Source organism: Grus americana, chromosome 7, assembly GCF_028858705.1.
Source record: "Grus americana isolate bGruAme1 chromosome 7, bGruAme1.mat, whole genome shotgun sequence".
NCBI lineage: Eukaryota > Metazoa > Chordata > Aves > Gruiformes > Gruidae > Grus > Grus americana.
Genome location: NC_072858.1, coordinates 17,006,352 through 17,021,609, shown reverse-complemented (window position 1 = coordinate 17,021,609; position 15,258 = coordinate 17,006,352). Strand labels below are relative to the sequence as shown.

The 15,258-nt window shown below is 35.2% G+C and overlaps 1 protein-coding gene across 4 annotated transcripts in view; it reads right to left on the bottom strand.

Annotated features, from left to right (window-relative positions):
* ADGRA1 (adhesion G protein-coupled receptor A1) overlaps positions 1 to 15,258 on the bottom strand; it is a 286,895-nt gene that overhangs the window by 20,203 nt on the left and 251,434 nt on the right. The gene's annotated exons all lie outside the window — the stretch shown is intronic.

The window sequence follows — 15,258 nt, the reverse complement described above, 5'->3', positions numbered from 1 at the left end:
AGGATGAGTTTCTTTTGCTGCCCCTTAAATTCTCTCATCAATAGCTTAGATATACTATGTGCAATTTGATGGGAATGTCTTGCATTTATAAACATGATATTTATATGTTTTACTTTATGTAGCTATGAATTTTAACTTTCCATTATATACCTATGAATTTTAATGATGTTCTGTTAAACTGATGGGGTTTTGTTTATGGCAATAAGAGTGATTTTTTTGCGCTTTATTTCAGATTAGGTTACAGCTCTTACATTTCATGTTTGTGGTCCATTCAAGATGAAAGCTAAAAGGAAACAGAACTAGGATGCGAGGAAGAAATAAGGTCCTTGGAAATTTTCAAAACTTGACTAGATGAGGCCCTGAGCTAACTTTTAAGGTGGATCTGCTTTGAGTGGAGAGTTAAACTAGATGACTTACAGATGTTTCTGCCAAACTTATTATTTTTATGATTAACTTATTAATTGTTATATTTTTCAATCTTATGAGGGTCCATCCATACCAATTGTGAATGCTGAGAGAAGGGCTCTTCAAACCTACTGTTTTTCTAGTTTATATCTTACACACTACTCAGAGTAGACTCATGCATAGGTGAGTGAGCATAACTTGAAATTTCCTATAGTTAGAAGTCTATGTGCCTAGAGCCAGCCAGTGTTCTTTAGAAGAGTACAGTGCATTGTTAAAATGTAACTGAGACAGGACATGACTGAGGTCAGAAAGAGACCCACACTTCACATCCCAACAACAATGCCTACAGCTGTCACTGTAGCCATGAACAGTTGCAACAAAATAAAAATTTATGCTATGTATAAAATCTATTATCATATCAGATAAGCTGTGCAAACATTACTTATGTAAGTGTTCCCACTGGCTTTGGTCAAGGTCCATATGAATGAGATGCAGACTTGCATGATTTTGTACTACACAACTGCATTATTTTGCAGAAACTAATCTACCCTCTAAAGAATACTAGCAAACTTTCATCCTTACAGTTTGCAAAAGGGAAAAGCTTACTTTTTCATGTTTGTTTTCATGGAGAAAATCTTATATTAGGATTTATACAATGTTATCCACTTCCACAACTTCCAATTTATCATTTTGACAGATACCCAGGTAGCCAAGAACTCAAAAGCTTACCAAGTAGGTGTTCCTAAATGTAACAAGCAGCAGTGAAGCATTAAAGCATGATGGAAATAACTTTTCCCTCATGGTTTTAGACTTTTCGCTTCTTTCTGAAACACTTTCTCCTTAATATTCTATAGGATGTAATTCAATCTGCTAATCTAAAGGCAGCAAAAAGGATTCTCTTTTAATGCTATACATAGAAGAATGATTATGGATTACCCTGCTATTAAATCATAGACAAACTATATTCAGTTAATGACTTGACTCTACAAAACCACAGAGATTTAAATTTACTGGTAAAAATTCAGGTTGACACATTGTCCTTAATTCGCCCTATTGAAAAGTAAGAAACAAAGGTACAGTTACATGAGTTCATGAGCGTCAACCCCAATCTTTAGCTTTAATGTTGACGTTTTTTTCTATTGTCGGTTTTAGTCCTACTAAGTTGAGCTATACGGAATATTATATATATGATGATGGCATGACCATTTGCTTTTTCCTGTTGTTTAAAAACTGACATACACAGAAATCTATTTTTGGTGATCCCTATCCCAGATTTTAACCAGAAGCAATAACAAGGCTTTTCCATCATATATAAAAAGGTCAAAGGGTAAGTTTCTAAAAAATCACAAGGTTTCTTGGAGCACTCAGCCAGAAGTGATCATGAAACTCTGAAAGAAAAGGACAAGCAGATATAGAGGAGAGTTATCTTTATAAATAATAATTGAGAAATATGAATTAAAAGCTAGAAAATGACATGTCATTTCCAGAATGTTACTGCATTAGTAATGTGGAAAAAAGAGATCTGAAAAGGAATGAACAGCAGTCATGGCCATCTTCAGAAAATGATAAGAGCATCTCGTTGCTCGACTTTCCAGGTCAAAAGGCTGCCTAGCTTTGCTAGGTACGATAATTGTTATTGGATTTGTCAATGCCAGAACCTCAGAAAGAAGTGTTCTCTCTAGTTAGAAAACACATTCTTAAATTCACAAAGAGGGAATATAGCTATTTGGTTGCTTCTTCAGTATCACTAATGGATGACTAAGAGTCTATATGAATAGACAGATTCAATATCATTCTTATATGAGACAATAACAAAGAGTATGATATGCCACATTAAATAGTCCAAAATGCCTTACATATGAATTATAGCCAGCATGGGGTAGTTATTCTGAAAATAACAGTGGTAGTAATTTGCCCATGATTCCTGTTCTTTATCTTTTTGATTCATGAGAATGAGTTTTACTGACATCAGTAATCCCAGAAATCAAATTCCAAAGTGGTATGCATAAATATTTCTTGGAAATGAACTTGCCTGTATAGGTATTTTTTTCTGGAGATGTCTGTAAATTCATCTAATGTGAGGAAGAAACAAGATCCTATGACTGACCACTCATAACTCATATAGTTAGCAAATACCACAAATTCAGGGACTGTCCATAACCAACCTATAAAACCAATGATTGCAGAAGTAAAATACTGGGAGATAAACTAAACCAATAAATATGTCTGAATAAATTGTTTGCTCGTAGATTTATCGGCATAAATTTGTGGATAATATTCTTGGCAAATTACCTATATCTACTGACGTGAGTACTTGTAATAAGCATAGCTACGAGTCAAGGCATATTGGAACAGGGAACTACTTACATTTCATACGCTTTTGATGAAAATCATATAGAATATTTGAAGGTAAATCTCTGAAATCTCTGATTTCCTGGCATTGCTCATAAATGTTGAAAAGCAAACACAAATGATCTTCAGTAATCATCGATCTAATACCTCCTAATCAATAGATAAAACAATAACCAGGTATCTCTCATAATTAATTGATAAATAAGTCAAGTATCTCATGGGCTCAGGTTTTCTTTCACAGAAAACCTAAGCCAACATTTGCTTTCAGATAAACTGTTAAAATCTTGAATGTTTCCCTGAGTACCAAGTGTGATCCAATAATAATGGCATCACCCCTTTATCTGAGTGTGTACTTAAGCAATACAGGCATAAAGTTTCATCTGGACATTCTATTTTGCTAAGGTATAATAAATACTACATATTTAAATTCTTTTGATCTGTATCATTAAAATTCCAGGGAATTTACTGAATTTGATTTGTAAGTATCAATGAGCAGTAATTTCCATCTATGAACGAAAATCTTCCTGTGATTAAATATGTGTAACTCCCAGTGATTCACTGAAAAACTGTTGAGGGTGTGGACATTTCAGAGCAGAAGCTGGCCTAATTTTTGTTATGTTTTATATAGTAACGTGGTACCTCAATAAAAACACCTGGAGGATCAGCAGCCAGTTTCTACAAGACTCATAATATTTCCAAACACTGAAGACATATTTGGAACACATTAGTTTCAAAGTCTATTCTGTCAGAATTTGCTTGCATAATAAAATACAAAGGTTCTTATGAGACCAGCAAGGCTGTAGGAATTCAGCAGTAAATACAGGTTTGAAAAATGAAAATACTGTTAGGAAAAATGCTTGGTTTAAGAATCACAGAATTGTAGGGTGGGAATGAACATCAAGAGGTCATCTAGTCCACTCAAAAGCTCTGAGGCAGGGTCACATTAAACATCTGTCATGACCGGTTTGGGTTTATCTAATCTATGTTAACAAATTGCTTATGGCAGAGCATCCACAACCTCCCAGGAAACCTGTTTTAATTGTCAGCTATTCTCATAGTTTAACATCTTTTTCTAATATCAACCTATTTACTGATTACTGTGACTTAAGCTTATTACTTATTGTCCTGTCTTCAATAATTTCAGAGAATTTTGTTACTAGTACATTTTAAACCTATCAATGTTGTTGTTAACACTCACAACTGGTAGTGAGGGTTCACAACTTTCAAGTGATTTGAGATCATGTATTCCTCCTTTATTCATGTTTACAACTGTCATTGAAAAATAAGGAGTTAGAAGCTTTCTTTATTAAGTTTAAGATGAGGGTTTCAAACAAAATCACATGAGTCCAGAAAGTCAAGATCTAATCAGAATATGAAATATCATGATTTTTCTGATAGTACTGTATGGATATTATCTTTTTCCCTTTCCCACCCTTTTAACTGTGGAACCTCTCAAGCGGTGTGCCACACCAACAGGGAAGTGATTTACCATCCCATTAAGAAACATCACAAAAAGGCTTTGAACAGAAATTACAGAAGATAGATAAGGATAGATATGGACTTTTAAAACACATAATTTTTTTACCTAACTTGAGTTTGCTTGTGTCTTACCTTGCTGCAGGCCAGCATTTTTTCCCTTCCCTTTCCTTTATTAATATTATCACCATTTCAGATGTCCTCATGACTTTTCCTTTCCTGTGTTAGAATCTGATTGATCTCATTGAGACTTTCTGTAGTTCTCCCAGGGTCTGTATCTTGGTCTGCACTTTGTTTCAAGGCTCATCCTTTGCTTAGTTTTCTTTAAAGCTTTCTTTGGACACTTTTTTGTGTCATTTTTCACACTGATTCCCTATTTTTTCCTAAGTCAAAATTTCATCTCTTGATACACCTCTTGAACTCTACTTCCCAGTTTCTATACTTTCAATCACTCCACTTAGTTTCTCTCATTTATGATGTATGCTGTTCTGCACAGGCAACTGTTCAAATGCCTCTTTAAAACACAACATATACCCATAGCACTTTATAACAGTGCAAGACAAAGGTTGAAAAATCAGAAGATCAATAGTCAGGAAATTCAGTATGCAAATTCTGAATACCTTGGCTCTACTGGGAGTGTAATTTCTCCATGGAAAAATATAAAGTTTAAAGTGTTCAGTAGAAAGAGCAGAAAAAATACTATGTACGTACAAAACTTGTTCTACAGATAAGACCTGCCTTCCCTCTGCTATCATTTATGAACTATTGTAAGGAACTCCAAAGTAGGTAATTTTGAAGTAATTGATCCAGAAAATGTTACTCTAACCCAGTCAATGGCTGGCTTTTAATCTAATGTATGAGGGCTCTACCTGCTCTGGAAGGGATTCTTACTATGTACCTTATTCTTTACTCAGAATACTAAAATTATAAAAGTTACATAGGAGAACTTTAATTTCCCAGTCTGCCTTAACTGAGCCACTGCTATTCATTTTTCTGTTTATGTTAAAAGGAAAAATGATGATAAAGGCAAAAGCCAGAACTCTGAGGCACTGATATATGAGATGTAGCTTTGAACAATGAGCTGTCTTTCACTCTACAAATTATGCACCTTGCTCCTGAAGACTCTTTCACTACTTATAGCCTTAGCAGTCGAAGAACAACTAAAATTGGTCCAAAGCCTGGTCAAAGTTCTAAAGTAATCTACTTTTATATCATTTTGAAAATCAAATTTAAAATACTTAGTCATACCCCAGGAGGATGTTAACTTTAAACATTCCTACTTTAAAATTGTAAGTGTGATCTCTTTAATGTCTTCTCATTTGGAGTTTTTAATGAAGACTAAGTTGAAAAGAAAAGAATCATCCACATTGCCAGTAACAGGCTTCAACTATTTAGGATGTACAAGGCCAGGGAGATCAGTGGAAGTATATGTGTATTTTTTCGTGGTCTCCCAACCAAGTGAATTAATCTAATGCAACGGTTCCTCCCCAGACTTTTAAACCCTCCTTCCAAACAGGCATAAGCCAGAGGTTGTCACACATATTTGGCAGGAGGTATGCATGGAACGAGTCAGGTCTGAAGCTGAATTTACAACAGTTACAGTTAAATATGCTGCAGCATATTTAATTTAATATGTGTATCTGTAGATTTCACCTGTCTTGTTTGTCCTAGGAATGTATTTGTATTTCCTTGAACTTTTCCATTTGTTAAGAAATATATTCTGAAATGTTAAAATCAAGCATTTAAAACTATAATTGCTAAAAACATTTATATGTGCATAAAAATATATATATCAGTTTATTGCTAGTTTATTTTAAGATAACCCACATCCTTTTCATTGTTATCATTTGCTCTTGGAATCTAATAATATCTTTAAGCCAAAATTACTTTATGGAATACTGGCAATGTATTGGTAAATGCAATAACTCAATAAGACCTATGTCATGTGATAATTTAAATACATAGTGGTTGTACTGTGCTGCAGTTGTTATAGATTATTCAATAATTCTATATTGTACTAGTTGGTTGCCTGCAGTGTTCTAATTTCTGTGACATTGCAATTCATCAGTCTCCACAACATACTTCACAATTCTTCATGTCTTACGTTTTCTTGCAACATTGCTGTTTTCATTACAGTTAAGCTGGATGTATACACCCACTTAAAGGAGAGGTGTCCTGTAACAAGCTTTAAGTTTCATCTTTCTCACATAATAGTTTTCATAGGAAAGAATTTGTATCTAATGTGACTCTGACTTTATTTAAGTAAAACAAATTATTCATTTTTAAAATTTCTTAATAATAAATGAGTACAATCATCCACAATTAAAAGTCAGATAATATTCACCACAGTTACAGAAAAGACTATTTCATACAGATGGAAATGCTTAGTTCTTTGTCCACGCTATGGCAAGAGACACATTTGAAATTATCTTATACACTTCTCTCTATAACTTTTTGCATAATCAAGTTTAATCTGTATGACACCAGAGAATCATCTGAGAAAATATTTAGCTCTTTCAAATCTGATAAAGTTTTCTACAAAGCCCCCATTGGAGTTTGAATATATTAACTTCAAGGAGTTTTAGAACTTGCAAAATTTCCAATCAGCGTTTTACATTCTGCCTGGAGCAGCATATCAAAGCATAGAGCATTTTATCAAGCTTACCCTACCCTCTAACCTATCCTCTATGATTTTGTATACAACTAGTTTGAATTCTAGAAAGTGTTGAGGCAAGGAATAGTATGACAAGAATTCTGAATTTCCAGGAAATACCTAGATGTGAACTCATGATAAAAGCAGCTGAAAATTCAACCTATTACAGTTCTGCAGATCAGCATGTTGCAGTTACAGCTTTTCAAATTTGAGAATATCATAGGAATCATTATAAGTCTCCCTGAAGCTCACAACTTCGCAAGCTTGCAAATGCCATAACTCACATTGTTAACAATTTCTAAAAGTCCCAAGACCATACCTCCCTCATTGAATGACCAGGTATCACTCAGATGTAATTTTCTTTTTTTTGGCTATGTTTGTCAATAGCTTTACAACTGGGGAGAGTTTCAGTTGAAAGTCTTGATACATGACTTGCTATGCTGTTTAATAGCTTGTTTACAAGTAATAAGTTGACATACTTTTCTTCTGCAATAATCGTAAGCCATTTCATCTATGCTAAGTGGTTCAGCCACTGTTCTTTAAACAAAGAAGATAAAACTTCACCTTCTACCTCAACATGTCTGTAAGATTTGTCATTATTGGATTTCTACTGTGGAAACTGTCAAAATTGTGTGTATCTCGCCTGTACCTTGGCTAATGAAGTTAGGGCAGTAACAAAATCCTTTCTCTACCTTGATTGTAACATATTCTTGAAATAAGATCAAATCAAAGAGGAACCTCTGTTCCAGGCATCATTCACTTAAAACATTTGATAGTGCATTCAGCTCAGATTTGAAGAATAATTTTGCCAACTAGAAAATGAGAACAAACTTTTGAAATACTTCCAGTTTGAGGCTTGATACACAAGCCAGATAAAGTGAAACTAAAAGTAAAGCAGGTGGCTCTGTTACTGTTTTGCTCTTAATAACCCCAATAATTCAGTCACTAACCTTGAAGATGGAGAAGCAAAGTTCTAGTTGCTTGTTCAATTCAGATTATGCAGGAAAATACCTCCACATGATGACACCATATACTGGCAATCCAGTGCTGTCTGCAATGAATGTTTACATGGCCTATGCAAAGTGCAACAGCTTTCTCAGGGTACCACTGACAACATATTGCTACTGTGAATCTCATTATTATTTTAATATTTTGTTTTTACTGAAAATGTTCTTGTGTGGAACAATTAATTCAAAGCTGAATTAAACATTTTCTTTGACCTAAGATCAGTTCTCCCCATATGATGGAAATGCATTTAGCTTCAGGCTGAAATTGAATGAGAAGAATTCATGAAAATGTTTCCCTTGTCACCATTTTATACCCTTGTCCACTGCAGATCTTTCAGTTACATTGCTAGCTAGCAATAAAATGGCTCTGGCTATAATCCATGACTCCATCTGACCATATATCAGCCTTTTAAGAGTGATCAGATTAAATAGCTTGTAAAATCAACAGCTTTTATACCTCAGGTGGCAGAATCTTTCTGGTCATTCTGGCTAAGGTCCCAGCATTACAATTCTTTTGTTTCATTTTTTTTTTGTATGTTTGTTTGTTTGGGGTTTTTTTTTGAGAACATGCCTAAATTGGTGTGCTGATAAGACACAGTGTAGTCTGATAAGATCAGCATTTCTGTTGGTACTGTTCTATCATTAGCTGTGTCATCTTTGAATGTCCAAGTTATTAAAATTGTCTTCAGAATACAGCATTGTTCAAAAGATGACCTCTATATTAAACCATACTAAAATTTTGAAATGGCTCTAATCCTTAGATTATTTTAATATCCAAGATAATAATATGCTAGCTTATTTTGATGTTGAATACAAGCCTTATTTTGGTAAATAAAACTAAAATGATAGCTAGAACGAAAACATGGCTTCTCTTACATTCAATTTTTGTCAAATGAAAAATTTTTAAAATGGCATTTCAGCAATATGGCCTTTCTCCTTCCTGGGAAATATGGCAAATATTGAAACAAGAAACATGGGAATAGTGATTTGCAGATAACATGTATGAAAGCAGCTGTCACACACTATGTTCTTCTTAGGAACTTATGGTTTTGAGTCTTGCGAATACGTAAGAATTGCAAAAACTTCTATTGTTCAATAATGAATCAAACTAATTACAGCACAATTTGAAAATTATCTAAAAATAGACATTGGAAAAGACAATTTTCTAGTCTTAACTTTCAATAACTAAAATAAGAAGCATTGATGATAATATCAGAGACATTAAACTTCCTGATGACTGACTCTGCCCACATCAAAATATTCTGTCCTCTAAGTAAAGGATGCAATTGAGTGTTTAAATTACAGCCAACTTCCTTGAACATGGTATTGCAGATTTTCAGTGAGACACTTGGCTGACTGTACCCATAGTTCCAACTGGTGAAAACCTTACTTGCAGGGAGACATCACTTTCACTTACTCTCCAACGACAGAACTGTGTCTATGCTAATAGTAAAGAGTGAACTACAGAGATCCCCTCAGGGCTTCCGAGAATTCTGCCCCGTGGCATTTCGCATTTATTTCAACATATACGAACTACAGACAGTTGTTAAGGAAAAGGCAGATAATCCCTTGGGATAATCAGACCTAAATTTAAACTTCATAGAGGAGGTTTAGTATGTTCACTGCGGGAAGGAAAAATGGGCTTCCATGGATGAAGATTAGAGAAATTAATATTTAAGGGCCTACCATAAAGAAGAAAACAATGGACTGTAATTGATGCTTTTCAGTTGACCTCTTTCTATCTCTCTCTCTCAATCATTATTTGATACAAGACGACATGAATTCATGAGAGCCAGTGCTAATGAAAAATGCACTAGAACTTAACTGCATTTCAGAGCTGCTGGTGTCAAGGGGACAAGTAATGTCTGTGTCTGTCAGAATGTAAATTAAGTCACTTCATATGATTCACACTCAAGATCCAGAAAAGAACATGGCCAAGAAAATGACATGACATGCTGGGCAAACTTGACATTTAATAGAGAATTTGTTATCTTGGTCAAATTTTGATTCCCCATTACACTGCTATTATGCTGCAATAAATTATAGGCAAGTTGTTATAACTGATAGGGGAAATTTTCTAGACCTGAGAGTAACAAAGATCATTTTCTGAAGACCCGTTCGATCTCGGGAATATTAGAAACCATTAGTTCTTTTTATTCTAGGGTTTTTCTGTGGTAAAGGACACAATCATTCTTTAAAAAACTAAATATAAGAATTCTTTAGTCTTTATTACTGAAGTGTTTTTAGTACCTCCATTATAGTGCAAAAACATCCTGTGCCAATTTTCAATGACATCATGAATATTGTTGTGTGCAACTCAAATTCGGGAAATAGCCTGTTTCATTGGTAACTTATTCAGTAAAAATTGACACATCATCAATTTGTGATGGAAGTCACAACACTTCCAGCCAGGCTCTCTTGGGACCTACAGTTAGGCAAACGCAGCAGTACATAGCAGTAGATCCATTTGTGCCCATGAGTTGGCTACCAGCTTGTGAGAATTCAGATCAAGCATCAAAACGTTCGTCCTGAGACAAGCAGGGTTAACATTGTGAGCAAAGCGCTAAGCAGATGCCATGACCCCTGTGGTATCATACAAGTCAGTAAAATCTCCTGACTTAGAGGCAAGAGGCTCATCACGGGATTTGTCTACACAAACCAAAAGAGAGGCTTTTCCTGGATGTGAAAGTTTAGCATGGTTTCTCCCTTTTTTCAGTGAAATAATTTAATATGATTCAATGTCACAAAGATACTTAGCTACTCTTTAGCTATATACTATACTATTAACGTTTGGATAGCTGATGATAGAAATAATGAGCCAGGGAATGACTGGGAGGAGCTGCTGCCACATTCACAGGAGATGGGGAGAATGCAAGTTGAGCACTACTGCATCTAGAACATCCATGTAATCAGGGTGTAGGTTGTTCACTACACCACAAACATAGCCCACAAGGAAGACCTCTGTTGTTGCTACTTCCGAGACATCACTCAGTCCGCTAGAAGCGTATGGATGAGGTACAGAAACTTGCCCATAGACAAGTCCATATAGAATAGCAGACACACACACATATATGCACACATCCATTAGCAGCTAAACCACCTTCAGTTCTCACCTACTATTTCTAGGTCTGCTCTGTGTGCAAGTTAAAAGAGAGTTTCTATAAAACAGTTAAGACATTGCAAAATATATGAAATATGTGAACAGCTTTCTCGATCTAGAAATGATTCTTAACTTTTAAAATTATTTACAGTTGAAAACAATAAGAGAATAAAATTGAAGCCAGTGGTATTGGCTGCAGGTGCTCTGAGTGTGCTGCTGAAAACTGGTTTAATTTGCCTGAGTTACGATCATAGAATCATAGAATGGTTTGGGTTGGAAGGGACCTTAAAGATCATCTAGTTCCAACTCCCCTGCTGCGGGCAGGGACACCCTCCACTAGACCATGTTGCCCAAAGCCCTCACCATCTTTCCTGTAGGCCCCTTCAGGTACTGGTAAGCCACAATTAGATCTCCCCAGAGCCGCCTTTTCTCCAGGCTGAACAACCCCAACTCTCTCAGCCTGTCCTCATAGGAGAGGTGCTCCATCCCTCTGATCAGCTTTGTGGCCCTCCTCTGGACTCACTCCCCACCACAGGATGAGTTTCTTTTGCTGTCTCACAAGAGCAGAGCAGAGGGGCAGGATCACCTCCCTCAACCTGCTGGTCACGCCTCTTTTGATGCAGCCCAGGACACGGTTGGCTTTCAGGCTGCAAGCGCACGCTGCCGGCTCATGTTGAGCTTCTCATCAATCAATACCCCCAAGTCCTTCTCCTTGGGGGTGCTTTCAATCCATTCCTCGCCCAGCCTATAGCTGTGCTTGGGATTGCGCCGACCCACGTGCAGGACCTTGCACCTTGATCTTCCCAAAGTTCTCTATGTTCATTTTTAATAGCCATAGTACTAAGCCTAGTACTTTGACTACAAAGGGAAGGACACACAATCCATTCCTAAATTGCTACCTCAGCTAGATAAACAATTTTTCTAAGGCACTGTATGAGTTACTTTTCCTAGAAGCCCCACAAATTTGGTAAGAACCTTTTAAAAAGCTTATTAAGATATGTTACATAATAAACAAGATTAAGTTCAGCAGAGACAGTGACATCACCTGTTATCTACTTGCAGTTGATTCTGCAATTTTATTTATGCATACTGATTTTTTTCATGACAGATATAGGATACTGGACTCTCTGTAATCCGAAGTTTGCCATATTAGTTACCATGCAAGATGTTCATTGAATAAAAGAGGATGGAGGAAATTAGGAGACATATTTGTACCTAACCCTGAGATAAAAGGTAACTTAATTATCTGTCTCCTTAACACCAATCTCTGGCCCAGCTGGCAGCTTGCTTATTTTTTATTTTAAATGTTTACAGTGCAATTGTGCTCAGTAGTTATCTTCTTAAAAATGATAGTAGTCTAATTTTTCCAGTTTTTCTAGAAAGGAATGATTTTAACAAAATATCTTTCATAAATATTTTCTGCTTGGTCTGTACTCCTGTCTAATCTACATGTGCACAGAGCATCACATGAAAAATGCATGCACATATCAAGTATAAAAACTAATACTACCTGTGCCTCAGCTGGGGCTGATAAGAAGTTTTGTACATTGCAAGTAATAGCTGAGTCTTGCGTGCCCCTTTGTCTTTGCTGGCAAAATCTGACTTCAGATGAGTCAGGAGCCAAACCCTGCCAGGTTTAACAAATGTCCACAGAGGATGAACAGATAGAATTATTTATTTCTATTAAGAATACCAGAGAGTATAATTTTCAGGAAGTAATTTCATTATCTGTTGAAGTGCTAGGGTTCAGCATTTCAATACACAAAATTCAATGATGCATTAATTTGATCCACCTCATTAGCATCCAGGCACATTTAGTGAAAAATGCCAGAATTGTTACAGTTGGTTCCAGTAATCAAAGTGATAGGCCCTGAGAGCTTTAACTCTATAATTAACAGATAATATATATTATGTATAGTACATATAATAATATATAGTGTATAATGCATCACATATATAATGTATCATATAATATATGATTAATGTATAAAAAGAGGCAATATTCAAAAATCATATAGCCATGAAGAACAAGTTTCAGTAAAATTACACTGCAAAAAGATTTCAAGTTTGATCACTGTATCTAGAAGAGAGAAAACTAATAGAGAACCACAATTTTACATAATCGGATACATCTTGCCACAGCTCAAGGAAAACTAGGAGGAAAAGATCAAGTGTACCTCATTTGCCTTAATTCTGCAAATGAATACGCAAACAGCAAATTGAGAAACTGAAGCAACTGTTACAAGTAAATGCCCTTTTGTACTAACAGGTAATGTCTCCTTTTAGATATACTGGGTCTTATTTTCACTATTTCGGCTACTTTTTAGAGTGGATCAAGCTCCTTGAATAAAATGTGGTGAAAGAATTTTTATCAATTTGTGGTAAATTCCATGTCAGATTTATGTATTGATTTTTGGCAGTAGTCCCCACTTACTGACTCAGAAAAGATGCCTTTATGTCTCATATAGCACGTGCATATACAAGGAATACAAAACTACTCATATGTGAACTGGAAACCCAGTCTATCATATATATCCATTACCAGCAAAGACCGAAGTAGAAGAGCAAAATGTACAGTTCTTGCCAAACACATTCATGTATTTGTGTTCAAAAAAATCTGAACACAATTCAAACTAGGTCTATAGACAGGGATTACTGGCAAACTACCTCTTGTTTAAAAGTATTATATTCTTCCTAGCACTGATGGTCCTGACATATGAAAAAGCTCAACTCAGTCTCCATTTGAGCAGACTTCATATCGTGTAGCTATCTACTGGTGTCAAATGGAAACAAAAATTAACACTCCCTCACCCAAACCCAGTCCTGGACAAACTGCGATGTTCTCCCTTATGTACCTGAGGCACAATATGTGTAAAGGCTGGCATCAGCTTACAGATACAAGAACACTGTCTAGTTAAAGTATTTCCTATAAATGACTACACTGAAATATAAGCATCTTAAATGGATTTTATGGAAATATTATGATACAGAATATTTCTGATTTTAATTTTATTAAAACCAGGAAAGTTAAAATGCCCATAAAAATGATCATTATCATTGTAAAAGAACAACAATTACTAATTATGAGTTTGGCATTTTCTTGCTTAAAGCAATTTTTAGTTTTCCATATACTATGCCCATTTTCTACACGAAATGAAATTGATCCTTACTACTTTGAATCTAGTACTAACCATTATGAAATCATATTAGACATTTCAGTGCCTGTGTCTCTAGGACATATGGTGCCTTGAGTGAGAAAAATAACTTAGAATCATCTTACTTAGCTATTAAATAATTATGTTCTCTTACAGCTAAAAGGAGGTTTATAATTTCTATTACTAAACTTAAAATATCTGGTGTTTATTTTCACTGTCTGAGAACCTTAACATGACTGGTACAGCAAAGATTCTAATTAGAGTAATCTTTTCTGTAACCTGATTGTCTATTGTTTTCCAACTCAAACAAGATTTGAATTTGAAGAACATACACTATGCTGGGTCTGTGTAACCTGTAACAATTTTCTACCTTAATAGTCACACTGCAGCATTTGAAAATTGGCAATTATTCATTTTGTCATAAGCTAGTAACCAAAAGAGTGAAATTCTCATCGGTGAAGAATAGTATAGTAAATAATGGATTAGCAGTCAGGCACTCTCACTGAAAGTATAACCTCTTGCTTACACCTAACAAAGCTCTCCTTCAATATGGCTCTCCTTCTCTTCACTATGCAAATTTTATGTTAATTTTAATCAATTTTAATCAATTTCCTCTCTAGAAAGAAGATGTTTTAAAAAGCAGAAAAATAATCACGTTAAGATTTCACTCAGAAGAATCAGAGAACAAAACACAATTCATCTTCCTATAGACTTTTAACAAGTTGTGGCAACCTCATACAGCCATCTATAAATTCTACTTAACAATCATTTTGTGTTCAAAACAAAATAAGCTAAGTCTGTTTAAAAGAATACACTAATCTGGATTTTTCCACAGTAAAGCCATAAAAAGTAGAATTCATATTCCCTGTCCTTCATTATAAAACTGAGGTCTTTAGTCTAAATTAACCATTCAGGATTTTCCATGATCTGTGGGGAAAGAGAGGCACCTCCGTAAGACAATTCATCCTGTCCTCACACAAACATCCAAGACAGATGGCAGGAATTGTTCTCTGGAGTTCCTCTCTGTCTCAGTCTCCCTCCAAAATCTATACAGGGACACTAGATAACTTTAGCTATCAAAAAGTTAGGTATTAGCCAAAGTCAAAAAAG